This window comes from Protopterus annectens, chromosome 13.part0, assembly GCF_019279795.1.
Source record: "Protopterus annectens isolate FY-2018-M chromosome 13.part0, PAN1.0, whole genome shotgun sequence".
Classification (NCBI taxonomy): Eukaryota; Metazoa; Chordata; order Ceratodontiformes; family Protopteridae; genus Protopterus; species Protopterus annectens.
Genome location: NC_056747.1, coordinates 323,373,709 through 323,395,621, shown reverse-complemented (window position 1 = coordinate 323,395,621; position 21,913 = coordinate 323,373,709). Strand labels below are relative to the sequence as shown.

General features: G+C 36.7%; 1 protein-coding gene across 4 annotated transcripts in view; it reads right to left on the bottom strand.

The window, feature by feature from the left end:
* Window positions 1-21,913, bottom strand: part of MEF2B (myocyte enhancer factor 2B) — a 786,689-nt gene that overhangs the window by 481,750 nt on the left and 283,026 nt on the right. Inside the window, exon 3 of one of the 4 annotated variants that reach the window (XM_044053922.1) lies at window positions 14,356-14,487. The exons of the other annotated variants lie outside the window; for them this stretch is intronic. The gene's annotated coding sequence lies outside the window, so the exon portion shown is untranslated. The remainder of the gene's footprint in view (window positions 1-14,355; window positions 14,488-21,913) is intronic. 4 annotated transcript variants of the gene reach the window in all.

Below are 21,913 nucleotides of genomic sequence, written 5' to 3'. Positions count from 1 at the left end.
AGCCAGGCACTTTGTAAATACCCTGGGTGCAGTAGATAAGCCAAAGGGAAGTGCAGAGAACTGATAATGCATAGAGCCTGCCCTGAAACATAGATATTTCCTGCAAGATTCCCTTATGGGAATGTGCAGATAAGCTTCTTTTAAGTCTAGGGTGACTAGCCAGACGTCCTTGGCTAGCATAGGAAGAAGCTGTTGCAGAGTCAACATTTTGAATTTTTAGACCACCAAGAAGGTGTTGAGAATTGACAGATCTAGGATTAGGTGCCAAGAGCCCTCTTTTCTGGGCTCCAAGAACAGTCTGGAGTAGAATCCCTGTCCCCTTTGCTCTATTGGCCCAGGTTGAATAGCCCCGATACAGAGAAGAGAAAGTACTTGCTTTTGAGCCTCTGCCCACTGGTTTAGAGGAAGGTCTGGCAACCCTCTTGGGGTTGGCAGTGAGTGGAAGTAGAATCTGTATCCCTGGGATACAATGTTTAGGACCCATTGGTCCTGGGTAATGGATATCCAGTTTTGTGCATTCAGGGCGAGTTTTCCTCCTAGAGGTGCAGTTACTTGGGCTTTGCTGGGAAGGAAGATAGACAAGTCAATGTGAACATTTCCCATAAGGGAGTGACTTACCACTCCCTGTTTTAGCGGAGGGAGCACTCCATTGTTTAGATCTCTGCATACCCTGAGACTGTAGTCTAAGTGGCCTGTTTCCTCTAGGTTTGGACTGAGAATGCTTGGGAGGGACTGGAGCGGACCAGTTTTTAGAAGGCCAATGCCTACTGAATCTAGGTGGCTACACCTATAAGAAATCTTTAACAATTTTCATAGATTTGGCTTTTTCCTCCATCTTTTTAAGAACTTCTTCTGCTTTTGTGCCAAACAACCTTTCCTGGTTTAATGGGGCATCTAGTAATTTTGCTTTGACATGGTCTGGCAAGATTTGCTCCTTCAGCCAAGCATGCTTTCTCAGTATCGACCCAGCGACAGCGGCCCTGCAAGATGCTTCTAAGGCATCAAAACCACACTGCAAAGTATGTTTACTAACTTGATTTGCAGAATGCATTAATTGTTGTAAATCTTTATTTTCTGTACAATCTGGAAGCAGCAACATTTTTTGTTTAATTAGTTGTATAATATGCTGCTGGTACTTCAACATGTGAAACTGGCAATTCAAAGCCCTGATGACAAGAGTTGCAGAGGTATATACCTTCTTATTCCATCTGTCTAAAGCTCTAGAATCCCTGTCCGAACAGGTAGGGTTTTTGGCTGCAGTAGCCTTAATGCCTTTAGGTCCCTGGGAAATAGTCTCTGGATCTGCAGAGGGATTCTTAAAGAGAAATTTGTGAGAGTCAAGTACTCTGTAGTACCTGTCAGGCTTTTCTAGGAGCTGGTGGTAAAGTATTAGAAGTAAGACTGGATTCCATGAAGACATCATCTACAATGTCCAGGACAGGGGGAATAGCTACAGGCCTGTGCTAAGGCAAGTCTAAAAATTCTCTGAGTCTCTTTTTGAACTGAGGGTAGTCCTGGCATTCCCAGTGGAAATGCTTTCTTAAAGTATGCAACGTTTCACCAAAAGAAAGGTCCTCTGGAGGGGAGGCAGAGGGTATGGAATCCTCTGCATCTGAATCCTCATAGGTAGATAAGGGTATGTCCTGGTAATCAGAGGGATCAGAGTCATCGGACTCATGGTTTGTAGAATCAGAAGAAAAATCAATTCTTTGTCTTTTAGAGGGGGGAGGCTGGCTTCCCCTAATTAAAGTTATAAGGTCCTTCAGCCATTCTAAGCATTTGTTTCTGTGGCAAAGGAGCTTGAGCATGCACTTTGGTCATCGGTTTTCTAGGCATAGTGTGAACTCTGGGCCTGAGAAACTCAGAATTTTTAGTCAAAAATGAAGCTGTCAGTTTAATGCGAACATCAGAAGGTCGGAATACACCCTCAGAAGCCGGTGCCTGCACAGCGGCTCCGGACCCATCCAAGATAGAGAAATCCTCAGGTTCCACAGTCAAAGAAGCATTTCACAGCATACCAGACTCCAAATGGGTCTCAGCAGAGGCCTGTGAATCTGTAGAAGTGGGTATCAGGGACTGTGAAAGCGCCTGAGTATCGGCAGACTGGTGAATAGCTTAACGGAAGCATCATCGGCAGTTTTGAACCTATGCGGTCTGTCTCTGTCTTTATCCTTATGTTTTTTCAGAAGATCGGTAGTCGGATAGCTTATAAAAGCCATTTCAGAATATGAAGAATGACAGCAAAATAATTTAGCAACAAAGAGCCCGATGACGAATAGTTCGGGCGTTAAGGCACAAAACCTACACCGAGGAACATGGTGGTCTGGGCCTAAACAGATGATGCAGTAAGAATGAAAATCTCTGTGAGGTATTTGCTTTCCACAGGCAAGACAATTGTTAACTTTTCTGACATCAGTTATAGCAAGAAAAAAGGATCCCCAATGGGGTACTTAGCTTTAGAAGACTTCGGGTTTGAAACTCGAAAAACGAAAATTTCAGGAAGCGGCCGACCAGCACTTGCGAACTGCTTCTGCTTCAGGCTCCCAAGTGGCAAGAAAAGCTGATGCAATGCCGTCGGCTGCATGTTTCATACCCATGATGACCTGACGTCATGGAAGAGGTGACAACGTCCAAGGAAGAAATCCCAAGACTCTGGTATTCGGGCCGACTGAGGGCTACCGATAACCCACGTGTGATGACTGCAACAGTGAAACATGAAGAACATCAGAGACTGGAATTATAAAACATATTCTACTGAAGGTTGTCTATGCCAGGAGAGAGAGATGACTGGCCAAGAAGTCATCATTTACATAATCTTCAGAGGCAGATTCCCCACTTCACTGTAGTTTGATGAGGTCATTCCATAATGCCATCTCCGTGGACACACGTACTTTTATGAATGCTCCCTTTGCTGAATACAGACTAAACCCTCCCTACTTGGTGTATGAGCATGTCTCAGGCTCTGTGCACTGCCAATACTATGACATGCCATTGCTGGGCTGTCCAGATTGGTAATCCACCATCTGCAGCTCACTCCCACTATCCTAAATGCTGAATGATCACAGATCTTCTGGGTTGCAGTAAACGCTTTCCTTCTGCACCATAGAGCTGGTTATACACATTTATTTTTAATCTGATATAATTTATCAACAATCCCCTGACAAGAACATACATACATTTTCTTATCTCCACCTCTGCTAAAAAACAATTTTCAAAGTGTACTTAAAATTGTTAGTAATATTTGAGGCTGCCTTTTTTGTTATGTTTATTTTTGCTTTACTACAAAGTTTAACAGTCGTTAAAGTATAAGTCATGCATTTTCTTTCTGTTGTACTCTGAAGTTGTATCCTAAATGTTTATGTTAACATTTTGCATTATATTTATGCTTTATCTTTACTCACTGTCTTGCTTATCCACAGGCATGCAAATAATTGTTCAGAAACTTCTATAATTTCAAATGAATTTAATGTGTGATTTAAGTTATAAATCTCAATTATTGCTTATCAAATCAGGTTTATTTTAGTATTATTATCACTGAAGAAATCCAGAAACTAGCCTTAATTATGTTGTAAATTCTGTTACTTTGAGTTGTCAAAAATGCCATGGTCAATTTCTACAATAGAAGAATTATGCCTTCTATCATGGAACAGAAAAATCTCAAGTAGATTATGACTCAAGCAAGGACTAATTATCACAGTAAATTAGCATTTGAGTATACTTATTAGAACAGTAACTTGACCTAGCTGTATTGAGTTTTTTTTTTTAAATACCCCACAGATTATAGTTTTATCATTTTTAAGTCATGCAATTGCACTTCAGAATTCTTCACATTCCCTCGGGATCACAGGTGAAGAATGATTAATATCTTAGGAAAGAATGATCTATATTAATAATGTTAATGGTGATATTAATTTATTGTAAACCAATGTGTTTAGCTTCTTGCCATGTTTTAAAATGGCCTTTAATACAAAGGGGAGCTTCACTACATTGGCATCAGGTCTACAACAATTGAAGGCAGTGATCCATCCTCTGAGGACTGAGATATCTTTAACCAAAGTTCATAAGAATTTACAAATATCAGTATCATGCAAACACAGAAATACTTCAAGACTAACCACCTTAGTATTCAAACAGGTAGCATTCACAATTATTACCATCACCTTAGACTTTTTAAAAACTCTACTGTTTATCTGTGGTCTCTGCATAAACTGCTGCTTTAATCTACAACAAACATGAGTTGTAATTTTTCTTCTCAGGATCTGTACTACTCTGGATGGCAGCTACATCAGCCTTAAAGCAAGCCAGTGATGTGCACATCCTACCTCCCCCAATGACACACAGTGAACCCCTTGGGCAGGATATCACAGCCTTATTTGACTGTAAGGCAGTATTTCAGCTGTATGCTTTGGTGTCATGTGAGGTGAAGATAACATTTCACAAATTGAATGGGATGCATCCTAGAACTACTTACTCTATTATGTGAAAGTAATCTTTCACTAAGCAAATGGGACATATCCCAGAACTGCACTGAGGTGTGAAGGTAACATCTCAGTAAGAAAATAAAGTGTCAGTACTTGCCAAACTGTTAGAAATGTCCATTGCATAGCACTGCATTGCTCACATGGCAGAACCCCATAGAATATTTACTCATACACTTAAAATGACAATTTCATATTTCCTATGTCTGTTATAAAATGTTATTATTTATTTACACTTCCTTAACCAGGTTGGTTATGCTAGGCCTTTTTTGTTAGGGGAGAACCAAGGTGGCATTCACACTAATAGTAGGAGCTGGCCCGGATATCAGGAAAGCTCCCTTACTCTTTTTCATTGGTGCTTTGGGTTCTTTTCCATCCATCTGAGCTATCACTAACTCTGGCAGATGGGACCTCAGTTTAACATTGCATCTGAAGGGCTGCACACTTAGGAATGCAACATCCCCTAAGGCAAAGCATTATCATCAATTTGAAAATTAATCCAATCACTTAGAGTGGGAAGAGAACCCACAACCTTCTGGTCTTCCAGCATCAAAGGCAATTATGCAACCTGTTGAGACACTGACTATGCACTAGCTTACAACATCTCAGATTTTAGCACAAGACAGGCAGGCCACAGCATCTTTCCTTTTCTCAAAACTAATAGGGTGTTTGTCAAACTTCCTAACCATCAAATCACAACTTCTAAGAACATTAACAGAGTTTACATGACCCTTAATTATCCTTATGTGCTTGCTTTCCTGAAATATTTGAAGAGTAATATTAGCAGGGTATAGCTATTTAAGTGAAATAACTCTCAGTACTCTTTCTATAATAACTTTATGTATAGTATTCTATATGGAGCTTGAAGGCTCTAAGTGCTTATGAGCAGAATGAACTGGAATGGTACTACATTCCGGTGTGCTATATTTCTGCAATAAGCCTTAGGTGATTTTTGAGCACACATGAATAACTCTGTCTTGTTTCAACTGAAGTTCACATAAGCATGGGGAGTGTTTAGCCTCCAAAGCTGTTAAATACTTACAACTCTTTAATATATTAGGTAAAGGATTAAACAGCAGCTCATTTTTGTGAGCATTTGGCAGTAATTGCACTAACTATATATACCCTAGCAATCAGTACATGGATATTATTATCCTGTATTGCCTGAAAAATTACTAGTGTAAACAACACATGAAGAAATTCTAATTTTTATAGATATCAAAATAAGTTCTACAGCATGTTTTGCTATATGGCCTGAACCTTCAAGAAATAAGGCTATTGAAATAAAAAAGACCAAAGATAGTTAACAATACAGAAAAGTGTCTTAACTGTGGAATCATAAACAATAAAATTTATCAGGAAACACGAACTACCAAGAGATTATATTACATATAATCAATAACTTAAAAATGCTACCACTTGCAGTGTTAAGTTTCATTTGTTGAGAAGAATGCAATTAATTTCCAGTATACATTTATTTGATCGGCCGATCGGAAAATGTTTGAAAGCAGTGCGGCAAATTCTCATAATTGCGAACTCTATTTATGCAAAATGCAAAATATCCCCCCGTTTTTGACCAATGGTAGCACTTGTTTAGGTGGTAGAGCAGTCGGAAATGTCATATTCAGTGTTTTGTATGACATTCCAACCGTTCGCCACTGAGAAATTTGACATTTGAGCTCGGTGTTATACCCGTTCGAGGTAAGTTAGGTTACTCAAATGAATGTATTCCTTATTTTCCTTATAACTATTCTGCATTCTTACCCATCAGCCCTAATATAGTTAAAGATGCCTCTGCTTCACAAAAATCACTTTAAATATAAATTATAAAAATAAAAAAAATAAAAAATTAAAAATTAAAAATATAAATGTGTGTACGGGCTCCTGTAAATATATTTTTGGAATGTATGTTCAACAGTTGTTCTGTTGACTCCATTTGGTAGACATATCAGTTGACTTAAATTGCTTGTGTGAGACTGAAACTGAATTTGATTGTTTTTTAAGGATTTGGGGGAAGCACTTGCACCAAAACTAAAACACAATTTAATGTTTTAAATGTTAATGCATATGGGGATAGCATTTCCAAAAGGTTTGGGTCAAAAATATTCAGAAAAGAGACTTTCAGGAATATGCATTTGCACTTTAATGGTGCTCAGCCTATCTCTTGAAAAAATATATCATTAATGGACATTTTTTGTGATTAGAGAGGGTGACTATGAAAAGTGAAGACTTTGAATTAGAAAATGAAAAAGTGAAGATGTTTACTGAAAGAGGCTACACCAAAGATTTAATTTAAAAAGTTTGCAATGAGATAAAAAAGAATAGATAAGTGAACTTCCAAGGAATTTTAGATCATCCCTTAGAAAAAATAATGTAGAAAGGGTTGAGTGTCTTGTTTGACTTATTTGATTGATTCCACAGTTATTAAGTTCAAAAAGTAATTGGAAAGTTATTTTGGGGAATCTGGACCTTGTGACGTTCATTGGAACTGATCCTAAATGTGTGAACAGGGTTTAAATGTAAAACCTTTTTAGAGCAATTAAGTAAATTTACAAACATTACTAAACAGGTGGGGACTTTTCCTTGCAATGCCTTTCCCAGTGTAGGTTTATTAACATGATCTCCATAAAATGATGTAATAGTCATTGAAAGGACCTGTTCAATGAAGGAGCATTTTCATTGCAACATAACATAACTGTTTATTTAGCAACATGCATGATCTGTGAGGTGTATTATGTGGGCAAAACTGAAAGTAAATTGTCAACACATGTATACAAGCACTTCTAAACTATTAAACTAGGAATATGAAAATACATTGGCTAAGCACAGTTTAAGTTGTCAAGGTTTTTATAAATTTCTATACATGTTTATGCAGATGGCGAATTTGCACAATCATGATAGTATTGTGATAAGCCAGTAGAGTATAAAGAACTGCATTGGCAATTTAAACTGATAATTTATCCACCTGGTTTACATGATATGGTAAGTAAATGTGTGTTTTAGATCTCAGACCTTTAAATTAAACAAAGTTTCTTAAATTATTTTTTTTTTAAATGACTGCGATAGATTGTTTGTATTTGACTATATTTACGTGTTTTTTAACATTGTTCTTTATTCTGATGAAGCTTCATTTCATCAAAGGGCAAACGCACTCAGTTTTTCTTTGAGTATCACCCAGTAAATTTTTTGTTGTTTTCTAGCCCTGGAAGACAGGGCAGCCACATAATTATAGCTGCAGTTAGATCTGGGAGAATGGGTACTTGCATTGTCACTACAGAAATGGTTTGTTATGGTGACAAGGCACACTGGTGCCATTACAAAGACAACCAGATCTGAAAACAGGACTCCTCAAGCATTTATATGAAGACAGCTAGACTGAAGAGACTAGCTACCCTCAATAATATTTTATATGGATTTTTCAGTAGTAGGGAGATGGTGAAAGTTTAAATTACTTCAAATTACATTTGATGTGTCAAGTTGATGTTCTTCTTTTCTTTCTAAGGATCACACATTCAAGACAGATTATCCAAAAAGTTGAAAGCTAGAATTTATCACTGTGGGACAGATCACCCTCAGTGTGAAAGTGGTGGAATGTTGTGTGATGAGGGTATGAACACCGTGAGATAGGGTGATTAATGCATAAGGGTTTCTATATTCTGACAAGGCTAGAGAGTCTGTGTGTTTGTATTTTTTTGCTTCTGTGACAGCTGACCATCAGATGATCTAATTCCCCTCCTCAGCCTCCCCCAAAGCCAACTCTACCCAACCTGACCTGATATTTGGGATTGAAGAATGGCTCAACTCATCCCAATCCAACATCATCCTGCTGCCTTGGATAATTTTTAGATTTTTGTGTCCCATTTATTAGTCTGACCACCACTGTACATGACACATAATGACACCAATTGTATATCTATGTGGGGTATCTTATGGGGCCTCCGTATCCTTCAGCCTTCACCAAAGTTTACAGTCCTTTTCCATTCTCCTGGTATAAGTAAGCCAACAAAACATTGTTAATTTCTTATTCCCTGGCTGACTCATCCGGAGCCCAGACCACCAATGAAGCTCTATAATATAATGCCTCAGGGATCAACTGCTGCTGATTACTGAAAGAATTGGGGTCCAAATGGAGAGATGATTGGGGGTCCGAATGGAGAGATAAGTCAACAAGTAAAGGAAGGTATTATTGCTGAAAGTGAATTCATCCTCAAGTCTTGGTGAGCACCTTCACGAGGGGGACCCTGTTTTTCACAAAATCCAACCAAGATGACACTGACATACAGACTGTATTTTATAGCATAATATCATATACAGAAGGGAGTTGTAAGGTCGGCAGAAAGAATCATTGGCACCTCTCTTACACCTCTGGAGGATCTACACAAATGCCAGTGCATTGACAGCGGCAAAAAGATTTCCAGTGATCCAACGCATACTGCCAATGTTCTGTACACTCACCTGTCCTCAGGCAGGAGATACAGAAGCCTGCATTGTAAGACCACCAGACTAAAAAACAGTTTCTTTCCGCTCTCCATTAGACTGTTGAACTCTTGGGAAAAATGAACCATGACATCTGTTATATAACTAGCCTATCAAGGGGCTTATTTTATGGATGTGCAATAACTAAGTGCAATACTAAGGTAGCCCACCTACACACTGAAGGACTGTACAGTGCAATATACAAACTGTGCAATGATTCAGTCTAATCATAGATATGCTGCTACTGTTTCAATTTTACTTTGACAATATTACCTTCATATTGTTCCTTGTTTTCCTTGTTTCCTGTTCTGGGATGGCTGTGGGTCACTGCTGTCTTACTTTACTTACAAATTGCTACTTATTAAAATTCTACTGTGATATTTTATTAATTTTTCTATGTCTATACCTGCAACTGTTTCCTGCATTGAGAACGAAACATTGTAATTTCATTCAGCTGCACTGCTGTATAGTTCTGAATGACAATAAAGTTTTCTTTGACTTTGAAATAGGTTAAAAAATTAAAAAAAAAGAGACCTGGGTGCACAAGACCCAATGTAAAAAACTGCCCAATCCTGGTAGGCACACTGGTGCCAGGACTGGAAAAGATGACAGTGCAGAATTCTCAAAATACAGAAACATTCCTACAATGGGGCCAGGCCAGACCCAGGGGGAGGATGGCCCCCCCTGTTGTTGACGGAAATAGTAGTCCACAAAAATCACAAAAACTGAAAGAAGAGCCATAAAAATGACAGAGTGGACTATTGAGGATAAGAAAGAAATTATGAATTGCTACTATTATGCAAAAAGCCCAGAATTTCCAGACACAAGACATGCAAAAGGATTAATAGAGAAATTAGAGAAAAGAAAAATACTTCAACAGGAAAAACTTTCAGAAGCTTCAAATGAAAATTTGTGTTTATTAATACAACAGATTTGTGAAATAAGTATATAGCTCAAGAAACTTTGATCTGTTTGGAAAAAGAAGCATCTGAGGAAGTGCGAAAATATAAACAACAAAACCTAGAGATATTTGAAAAGTACAAAAAAGAAATATGGACATGGGAAAGAAAGAGAGATTTGATATGGTGCAATATTTACGCAAAGGAAAGTGTCAAATGAATCAATATAAAGAAAACAGCCCCAAAGATATTCGAAGAAATATACAGGCAAAGGCATCTGGATATGGAAAACTTTACTATACAAAATATAGGAAGACAAAGAGGAAAAATAGAAAAGGAGATTAGCAAAGTAGAATTTAAAAAAAATAGAAGTTCATAGGTATAGGTTCATACTAGGCTATCTGCCCGAGGGCATTTACAAGCCTAGCCCATCGTTTTGTGGCTTACGCCACCCCTTTAGTATGGGGAACTATACCCATTATTTTGCTGTGCCTCTGTCGAGCAGTGACACTGAGGTAATCCCTGGGGTATATCTGCGATCTCCCATCCATTGGTCAAGATTTCTCTTGAACAAGGCCAGCGAGGTGCTCTGCCTCACATGTACCGGGATTTTGTTCCACAGCATAGGGAGTCTTTGGGTGATGAAGTTGAAGTTATGGAGTGCCTGTGAAGTGGAGGATTTGGTGTAGAAGGTCTAACAAAGGTTACATCATAGCATGATGGACTGAGTCTCCAAAGTAAGGAGATTCAGGAAAATCAGGAGACATTTAAAAAAGAAATATAACATGGGAAAGAAAAAGAGATTTAATATGGTATAATATTTATGCAAAGGAGAAAGCAAAACTAACCAATACAAAAAGAGCAGCACCAAAGATATTTGAAGAGAAATACAGGCAAAGGAATCTGGACATGGAAAACTTTACAATACAAAAAATAAGAAGACAAAAAGGAAAAGTAGAAAAGGATATTAGTAATGAAGAAGTCAAAGCAATAGAAATTGAGGTTATGGAGTACTCACAAAGTGAAGGATTCAGTGTAGAAAATCTAATTCAGAAAGCACCACAACAGGATAGAGTAATGGATATCTAAATTAAGGGGAAACTAGGAAGCAATTGGTCAGGTGCCATATCAAGATATTTTGGAGCCTTCCACAGGAAACCAGTATAAATGTTCACTTGAAGCTAGACAGCAAGGGAAGGAACAGGAAACTGTGGAAACTCTGATGCAGTCAATGTTGAGGAGTGACAGGCCAGTGAGTTCCCATATAACAGAGCAATAAATGACACAGGATGAAACTGAAGAGAATGTGCCACAGGAAGATGCTATAGAACTTTCTACAGAATGCCCGCAGGAAATGGAAAACAAGGGATGTGCCCTCAGTCTGGAAGGAAATAAGTTAAGAAAAGAGTTGTTTGATTTAACAGACAGATATATTAAGATTAATAAAACCCAAAAAGTCAGAAGTCTGATAAAACAAATGAACACAGTAATTAGGGCTGTCCATAAAGATCCATGCGATATAACAGAAGTAAACAGGATATATTACTGTGCAGCTAAATTAATAACCAATAAAATTCTACCACTAGAACACAGGATAGTGAGGGAAAGGAAGGGGAAAATCGAATACCATTATGGAAGTATCGAATAGAGAAAAATATAAAGCAATTAAGACAAAAAGTGTCACTGTTGGAAAATACAGAAGAGGGAATAGATCAACAAAAATACTAAGAAAGATAACTGTGATAAAAACAATGCACAGTATTAGAACAGATCAGGATCTATCATGCACTATCGCAAATAAACTAAAAATTTCAGCACAGGCAGAAACACTTAGAAGAAACACAGATAAATATAAGGGAAAAGTACAAAACAAGTAATTTATTGATGACCCAAAACGTTTTACAGAGAACTGGGAAATAAGGTAAAAGGAATTGAAAGTCTGCCAAAAAAGAGGAAGTAGACACATTTTGAAGAAGTCTTTATAAAGATCCTGTGTAACATAACAAAAATGCTAAATGGATAGAAGAAGTAAAAGAAAGAATAAGAAGTTTAAAGAACAGGATTTGAAATAAGATGAAGTAACAGCGAGAGAGATTGAAACAAAGTTAAGAAAAGCATCTAATCAAAAAACCCCAGGCCAGATGCAGTATCTAACTTTTGGTTAAAAGTATTAACATCTTTGCACGAAGATTTAGCTATGAGTAAGAACTATTTATATGCTCACCCCGAACAGACACCAACCTGGCTAACAAGAAAAGTAATGCTCCTACTTAACAGTGATCCTGCAAGCTACCTTAAGAAGTATATATAAATATAACTTGCCTTCCGACAACATATAAACTATACACAGTAATTGATGCTGACAAAGATTATAGTCATTTAGAAGAAAACTCAATTATGGCAGTAGAACAAAAGGGCAATAAAAGAAAGTCATACGGAACAAAGGATAATTTGTTGTTAAATAAAGTCATAGTGGAGAACTGTAAAAAGGGGAAGAATCTAAGTATGGCATGGATCGACTACAAAAAAAGCATTTTGATAGTATGCACATTCATGTGTGCTTAAAAATGTGTAAGATACATCCTACATTGATCGACTCCATTACAGTGACCATGAAACAGTGGCAGACCACTTTGCAATTAAGCCATGATAAATGACAAATTACTATCCCGGGGATAAAAATTCCAAGGGAGATATTCTAGGGTGACTGTCTGTTACCGTTGCTATCCTGCCTTTCCCTTAACCCATTAAGTTGTTTACTTAGCAGCATAGGCCATGGCTATAATTTGGCTCCTAGAAAACAACAAAGTGTAGAGACTTTCTCATCTTCTCTTTGTTGATGATTAAAAACTGTATAGTTCATCAGATGAGGAACTGAAAGCACAACTGCAGGTTGTCAAAACTTTTTCAGATGATAAAAGAATATAATTTGGTCTTGATAAATGTGCAAAAGCAGCCTTTAAAGCGCAAAATCTGCAATCCCAGAAAAACATCAGTTTTGGACAAGAATGTGATATAAAAGAAATTGAGCAAGAAGGAGTGTATAAATATTTGGGAATTGATGAAGGATCAACAATAAAACATGAACAAACATGAATAAAACTTAGCAAGGAATACTTTGGAATGTTAAATTAATCCTGAAAACAGCACTGACATCTAGGAACAAAATCCAAGCTATAAACCAATTTGCTCTTCTTGTCCTAACTTACAGTTTTGGAGTAACTGACTGGCCCCAAAACATGTTAGATAGATTAGACAGGAAAATAAGAAGGATGCTTCATGCTCACCATATGATTTATAAAAATCAGTGTATACCAAGATTATATATTCTCCGTTCCTAAGGAGGGATGGGCCTCCTTGAAATTGATTACATGTATAGATCTGCAACCATGGGACTCCACACATATCTGCTGACCTCACAAGACCCAAATGTAGTGAAAGTTTTGAAACATGAGGAGAATAAATCTAAGATGACTTCTCTGCTTAATCTAGCAGAAGCATATCCGCATCAAGCAGGAATAGAAATCAAACCAGAAGTAAATAAAAATCAAGCAGCAATTGAATGTGCCAAAAAAACAAAAGAAAGAATATAAGGTGAAGAACCGTATAAGAAGGCAAGAAATGTGGAAAATGCATAAATATAGTTGCAATTATAGAAAACTTCTGGAAGAACCTCATAGTGATTAGGAACGAACACAGGAATGGTTAAGGAGAGGCAAATTCAAACCAAAAGACGAAAGGTTAATATTGGTGGCCCGAGATAGTGGGCTACATACACGCTGGTTTACAAAGTCCATTGAACATATGAGAGAAACAGACAAATGTAGGTTTTGTAAAACTGAATTGGAAACAGTCGCACGCCTTGTTGCTGGATGTGACATACTAATGGCAGAAGGATTGGTACACAAAGGCATAATGATGTGGCAAGACTGTTGCACTGGGGACTGTGCAAACATTATGGTACTGAAGTGGCTGAAAAATGCTGGAAACAAGAGCCACAAAGCATCACAGAAAATGATGAAGTTTATGTCACAGGAGATCACCCATTACCAACAGTTCAAAAGATAGATGCTAGAAAAGCAGATATTGTGGTCCATGAAAAGACGACAAAAGTAACATTGATCATTGAAATCACCACACCCATTGACTACAGTGTGCTGTGTACAGACAGACAGAAAGTCATAAAATATCAGGATCTGCAGGCAGAAACGAGAACAATGTGGAAGAAAGATACCCAGACAGTTCCAATAGTAGTATGAGCAATGGGTCTTATAAAAAAAAAAATCTACAATCGTATTTAGATATGTTACTAATCCATGTAACCCCTTACAAATTTCAGAAGGAGTCGTTAGAGGGTACATTGCGGGTGCTGCGAAGAGCACTTTTGGCTGACATCAAAGATTGAAACAATACTAATTTCATGAACTTTAATCGTACTTTGACTTAGGAATGGGGTCCATTCCCGTCATGGTATTGGAAACAACAACACACTTACAACTTACACAGGAGTCGTGTAATAGAATGTTGCACCGATTGTCAGGAAAAGGATCAAGAACCTAAGCCACACCTCTTAGATAGCTCTCTTCCGCTGTCCTTTATGGAGAACAGTCAGCTGCATATGTATGGAAAGCAGCCTAAAACCAAAAAAAAAAGAAATTCTGGAATCATTTGCAGTGCAAAAAATCATATTTTAGTGTATAATTAATAAGCAATTATAGATAATGGTTTCAAAAGCTTCATCGGTCAAAGAGGGATGGTTTCCAGTCCTGTCTATAAAGGAAAAAAAAAAAACATTAACATAAGTGGGCCACCAGAGTTGCATTGCGAGTGTTTCATTCTTTGTAATACCAGCCAGCAAACACATATGTTGGCTACTTATGAGTGTTTTCTTTTTTTCTGCTTCTTCTCCCACAGAATCTGTCACAGCTATTTATGTTTTACATGTTCCAGTTCTTTTTCAGTTCCTTCAGATTAAATAAAAATAATAATATGAAAAACCTGGCTGCTGTAAAGTGTCAATCTCTGTTTTTCTCTCTCTCTCTCTCTCTCTCTGTTTCTGTACTTTTCTTATTTCTTTATTTACATTTCTTAACTGGCATTGTCCATCTGAAAGGTCCTATTTTTTTTAGAAGAGTAAACCTCAAAGACATATTACAACAAATCTGAAGTAATTGCAGATAAAGGCATAACGTACAAAAAAATTTGCATGAAGACAATTGTATAAGGGGAAGTATCCATCAAGTTACAAAAATACATAATAATCAGAGTAAAGCCAATATTCAAATAAGTTCACAAACAATATAGAAAAAATATATGTTCAATTTGATGTCACTAATAATTTAGCATTAAATAAATTTTAAATTATAATAAAAATATGAAAATATGACAGGATATCAGAACTGAATAGAACACAGCGAAAATATACTTGGATTAAATACAGTGACCGAAACCCGTAATTATGTAAGCTAGATAAGTATGTTTCTGTTCCTATTTCTTGCTTGCTAAGTTACATCATAGTGGTAGTTTCACTGTGTTTATAAATAGTTTGTTTAGATAAATGTTAAATCCTATTTTTCAGAGATATATCATAAGTTATAAGAAAAATGATTCTTCTGTTTGCAAAGGATACAGGATGGCTTGTGTTTCTACATCTATTTTTTAATTTTAGTTATACAGACAAGCCTTCCCATAAAAAAGTATCAGTTCTCTTTCAGTGTTGTACCACAGAATTATTGGCCACAGTAGGGCAGTTATATGAATGTAAAAGTTTGGGTAAAAAAATGTGACTTTTTGCACCTGCTGCCTGCCAACCAGCAGACCCTTTCTGTGTTGATCAGTTAATTAATTTGTTCCCCATCAATGGGGAAAAGATGACTGAGAGAAGTCATCATCCAGGCAGCCATCAGGCTTGGTTTACATGCTTTTTTTCTTTTCACCCCATTCCTACCCACATTGCACATCAGGCAAGGTGCTAAGGAGGGGCCTGCAACGCACTGTTTGAGAAGAGTGTACCGTCACTTTTGCAAGAGGTGTTTCTTTTAAGCAGCTCTGCCCCTCCCCTTGCAGCGCAAGTTGTGGTTTATTGCCAGCCTCCATCAGGGAGATTGCACACACTGTGTCTCTGAGTATGTGTAAACCACCCAGAGGAGGCGAGTGAGCCTCACACCAACACCTCTCTGTCTTGCTCCTCTATTGCATATTCCACTGAGTACCACCATAAATATGATTCATAATGTGACATGCCAGAATTATATATATATATATATATATATATATATATATATATATATAAATATATATTCTTTTCAGTACACAACGGATCGTAAGAAGTCTACAGACCGTTTACTAATTGCTATCATCATTATCATGTACCTCCTATACAAAGGAAGACAAAAGGTTAGGCCTGGAATTAATTTGAAGATGCCCATCCGATAGTCAATTTATTTATTTAATTTAGTTTGCTTACCAAAGAAGTACACTGATCATTATACACCATTTACAGGCACAGCCTGGGTGAAGAGTTTCACAAAAACAAGAAAACCGAACAAATTCACAAATGCAGAGTACTCACAGAAGTTTGATAATCCCTCAGACAACTGATACAATATGTCAATAATATTAGCAGAGTAAAAAATCAAATGTGAATTAATTTTAGTAGTAAATATGAGAGGGAAGCAGGAGTTGAGATTGGAGGGTCAAAGTAGAGGTGATGCAGGTGAGGAAAGAGTTAGGTTATGTATCCAGTGGAAAAGCACTTGCAGTCAGACTTTTGATGAAGGTGTCTTTTTAAGTTGAAGATGGGGAAAGTGGAGACTTCTTTAAGGTGAAGTCATACAGAATTGCAGAGTTTGGATGCAAGAATGATGAGGGAATGGTCGGTAAAGTGCAGTTTAGTTTGGAGTATCTGCAGTGAGGGAGTTAATTGGGGGAGGGTGCAGAGGTTGTAGGAGATAGTTTTGTTATGGATTTGGACTGTAGGAGGTAGAAAGGCAACTGAATGAAGTAGTTTGAAAACAAGAGACCCTAGGACTGGTAGCCATTTGGCCTAGAAGAGGGTGATGCAGTGGTGTTGCTGAGGGTAGGAGTTGAAAACGAATCAGCGGATTTTGTTTTCTACTGACTGTAGAGTGGATGAGTTTTTTTTAGAGGCTGTGGCTATAATAGGCAGCCCATATTCAAGTTGAGCAAGGAGGACTCCCTTGCTTACAGAGAAAGGGAGATATTTTTTCAGGACCAGAATAAAAGAGAACCAGTCTCTTTCCTGACGTTTTCAGTATGACTTTGGAAGTTAAGTGACTGGTCTAATCAGAAACCTAAATATGTAACAGCAAATCTAAATATTTAAAGGATGTTGTTTCTATTGGGTAGCTGTTGAGATCTGCAAGATCTGCAATGCTGAGATTTTTAGAAGTCTTTTTCGGCTTTTGTGAGGTTCCAAGTCAAGATTTTTCTTGAAATATACAAGCATATCATTCTGTTTTACTGTAAAAATAATTTGTTCTAAAGATAGGGTACACACTAGGTAATATGTTTGAAACCCCAGTGTTTGTATATGCTGGTGAAGATTTAAATTCTGAGTTTGAGAGTTACTGAACTGCTTGCTTTGTGCAAGTACATGAGAACAAGGAATGTTGGGTCCTTAATGGCATAAAATGTAAAACAAAAAAATCCATGCAGGAGTCTGTAATAGGTAGTGCATAAAGACACAGCTTCAAGACTGCTTTGGTAGCCTAAGGTCTTTAGACTAGCAATATTTTTATTTAGGAACCTCTTGGATACTTGTTGTGGAGTGATTTGCCTGGATAGCAACATGCCAACGAGGGCACTGCCCTCCATAAATGGTTTTAATAAGGCAGAGTACAGAAGGATAACAACTTCTTTTAATTTAAATGAAATACAGTTGGATATCAGCTTGACTAGATAGAAGGATTTTCTGACTACTGATGCTACAGGCTAGTCAAAAGACAGGGGGTTGTTGAACAAGGTGCCAAGATTTCTGACTTCTGTGTCAGTCTGGAGTTGGGCATTGGTTATATCGTAAGTTGTAGAAAAGGACTATTTACCAAATGTGATAATACTGCACCTTTTTGCATTTAATTTTAGCCCTTGTTTGGTACATCACTTGTTTTTAACTACTAGTTTTGGCTGTAGTATCTCCATATCAAGAAATGATCAAATGTTATCAGGCATCTTACAGTCGTCAGCAAATTTAGTTCTCCATTGGTTTGGATTTAGATGATATCATCCAAGAGACATCCTTCAAATGAGCCTTTAAACTGAGACCCCATCTGCTTGAGTTGGTGGTAGCTCAGGTGGACATTAAAGATCCATTGGAACCTAAATATATAAAATATATAAAAATATATATAAATAAATAAACAATGACTATCTAAACTCAGACTGGCATCTGGTACCCAATCCAACAGTAAATGGATAGGACAAATACAAATGATCAGATTTCAGAAACTATACCTGTGTCTGAACGATGAAGAACTATATAGCTGAGTTCAGCATATGCAGCCACTGTGTTTATATATATATATATATATATATATATATATATATATATATATATATATATATATAGATATAGAGAGAGAGGGGGGGGGGAGGTTATACACATTATATATAGAGGGAGGAAGTGTACCAAGGTGACCACTTCTGCAATACAGATGGTGATCTTTGGGTTTTTGTCAGATATTTCCAAGCTAAGCAACTACTATCTAAGGGAAAGAAAACAACAAAAGTCTCTTGGGGTTGTTCTTTCAGATCCTCATACATGGCTGTGTCCACACTAACTAAAGCAAGAAAAGGGGTACATATTGGGGTAAATCTGAGAGCTACAATTAGTGCCCAGAATGAAATGCAGCAAAGTGTGTTTGGATAAGCTTTAGACAGTAATATACCAAATAAATAAACAAATACACAAAAGACATATATAAATAATTACATAAATACATATTACAGCTCACTTTCCGATACATCTGCAGCTGTACCAGTCTGTTTTTCATTTCAGTTTTAAAAAGGCAACTGTTACATCATGTAATTTATTTTTGATCTAGGGAAAATCTATGATATTTTCTGACTGTGAGAAAGTCCCAACTCTTTTTTGTATGGAGTTGAGAAATTGATTTTATTATTTCATTTGATAGTATCCAATTGCAGCTTTTTTCAATACAATATGCCAGTTCGCAAGCAAAGCTCTGTAACATTTGGTTTATAATAAAGATAAATATGGATAGCACATTGGTGTAATAAGTAAAAGCAAGTGGTTCTCCAGTTAATTCTTGGCTGGGGTGCCTTCTGTGTGGAATTCGTATGTCCTCCCTGTGTTTATGTAGGTTTTCTCAAAAGTACTCTACTTTTCATCTACCTGACACAAACGTGGTTGGCAGACTGACAGTTCTAAACTGCCCCATGATGTGTGTGTGTGTGTGTGTGTGTGTGTGTGTGTGTGTGTGCGTGTGTGTGTGTGTGTACATGTATATGTGTGTGTATAATTCTCACTTCTGATAAAATGCTAACTCAGTACAAAGGTACTCTGCGTGGTTACTGTATTTCTATCATGCAATGAAATGATATAATACTCACAGAAATTGTATATAATACAGATTTAGCTGTTATGTTCATACAAATCTGTCTTTACTCTGTACTCATGTAGGGGTAAGTCCCAGGAACTGTTTTGGTATTCAGTAACAGTGGCAACAGAAAACTATTTGCTTACTATAGACTGTACTTTGTGATTTATGGAATAATAAAGGACAGATATGTAATACCTTCTTACAATGTGGTCATTTTGCTCTTGTCAGTAGTGAGGTTTTGGCCAGTATATTCACTCACTCACTCTCTCTATGTATATGTATGTATGTATGTATATATATATATATATATATATATATATATATATATATATATATATATATAGCTTCTGTTTCTATGGCAAGTTATTGTAGATAGGTTTTGAAAATGTATGTTACTCATGAATACATCAAGCTATTTTCCTGACTTCATCCATGCCTATGAGATGCTTCTGACTCCTATAGAGATAATAGGAACCACCACCACAATCCAAAGAGATTACTAGCAAGTAAAGAATTGAGTAGTAATGCCAAAACTTTCATTTATACTTATAAAGTCATGACATTGGGGCTGAATGTGTGTGTGCAAGTGTTTATGGGTTACAGTAAGGGCTAGAGAAGGGGATAGATGTGTTGGTATGTTTGGGCAGTCATATGTGTTAAGATTTTGTGTGTCTGTATTTATGTCTTGTTTAGTGGTAGTGATGGTAAAAGGATGTCAAGTACCTTAATGTTTAAGTTTGGGGTTAGGCGTATGGCTAGGCTAGGGTTAGGTTTAGCACAGTTAAGGTGGTCTAGGGGTAGCACTTTGTTTTTTAAACTTTGTCATTTCACATGCCACTTACAAAAGTTAGCCAGCCCCAAAAATGTTATAATGCCATTGTTAACTATAATGAAGTATACAGAAAATGTACTATATGTTTGAATGAGTCAAGAGTAGTCTAAAAAGCAGCGTGTATTTTGTACCTGGATATATAAATATAATTTCTAAGATTGCTAAAAAAGAACTATCAAAGGATGTCTCTGATGTTTCCTCCTTTAGGCAGGCACCAAATGCAGGCTAAAATTCATATTGTATGTCAGTATAACAGTCTGGCAGGTTGAGTTATATTTGATTTCTATAAAAAGTGGTTATATCATGTCTCTTCAGGGTGAAGAATGAAATACATGTTCTGACTATAATATGCATTTAATAACTTTTCTTTCAGTGATGAGCAGCCAATAGAAAAATTATAAAAACTGCACAGATATTTGCCAAATGGCACTGCATACATCCCTATGAGTAGAATGAATACTGCCATTCGCAAATGAAGTAGATACCTGAAGCAAATTTCTATGAACAACTAGTAAGAAGTACCAAACAGAAACTGAAATATTGTCTTGTTTATTCAGGCACTGAAATAAAGGCTTACATAGTCAATTTACTTTGACAATGTGCTAAAATGCATTACATTCTGTCCCTATAACTGGTGAATATATTGAACTTGTCCAAGATAAGAAACAAAACATTTTCAGTCACTGCAATTATGCTACTACCCCACACAGTCCAGGCACATGCCAATAAGTTGTAGATGAAACTATATACATCTTGACACAATAAAATCACCAAGAGCAAACTGTAGTTCACTGTGATGACATATTTTCCTACAAAATATCAAACTGTTTCACAAATATAGTACTATATTTCTAGGAACTGCTAATAGGCTTGCATAACCATTAGGCAGCTCAGTTGTGTGCTATATTATTCAAAACAAACATATGCATATAATATCTGTACTGGCTGCCAAACTCAAAATCACACCTATATTGTGTCATAACATCCATGTTGAAATTAATCCTTAAATCTAAGAAGTGGTATTTAAAGTTGTATTATGAAGACTTATTTAGCTGACATGCTCATCTTGTTTTAATGGGACTAGATTAGATGATGTTCCTAATTCTACATAACTGAAAACTCAGAGGTAATTTATTTCTATTTAAAAATGAGATTGACACAGTTTCTACTGAACCATAAACAATTGTCAACACTATTTTTCTTAAAAATTAAAGAAGTAATTATTTGATTGGGTTGGACACTAGGAACACAACTGAATTTTAATTTTACCACGTGTCCTAATATTATTCCTTGAAAATTTCAAAAAATATAAGAACCACTACAATTGACTGTTTCTAAATAATGCATACAAATAGCGTCAAATCCTTAGCTATAATTGCAAACCTGCAAACCTTTATTTTGAAAATGGTCAATTGTAATGCAAGTACAGGACATTTTTTGTGGAGTGTCAGAAAGTGAGACGCTAGTGTTATACCTATTGATTATCTTTTTAAGAAGCAATGTTTCTAAGTCCTTTTATTTGTACATCCATCATCTCTTCAAAGTTACTTGAAGTAACTGATGCCACCATTCACGCAAAGAAACCCCAAAGCAGAAACCTAGATGTCTTAGGGAGGAGTTAAAAGTATTTATTAGATAAACAAAATT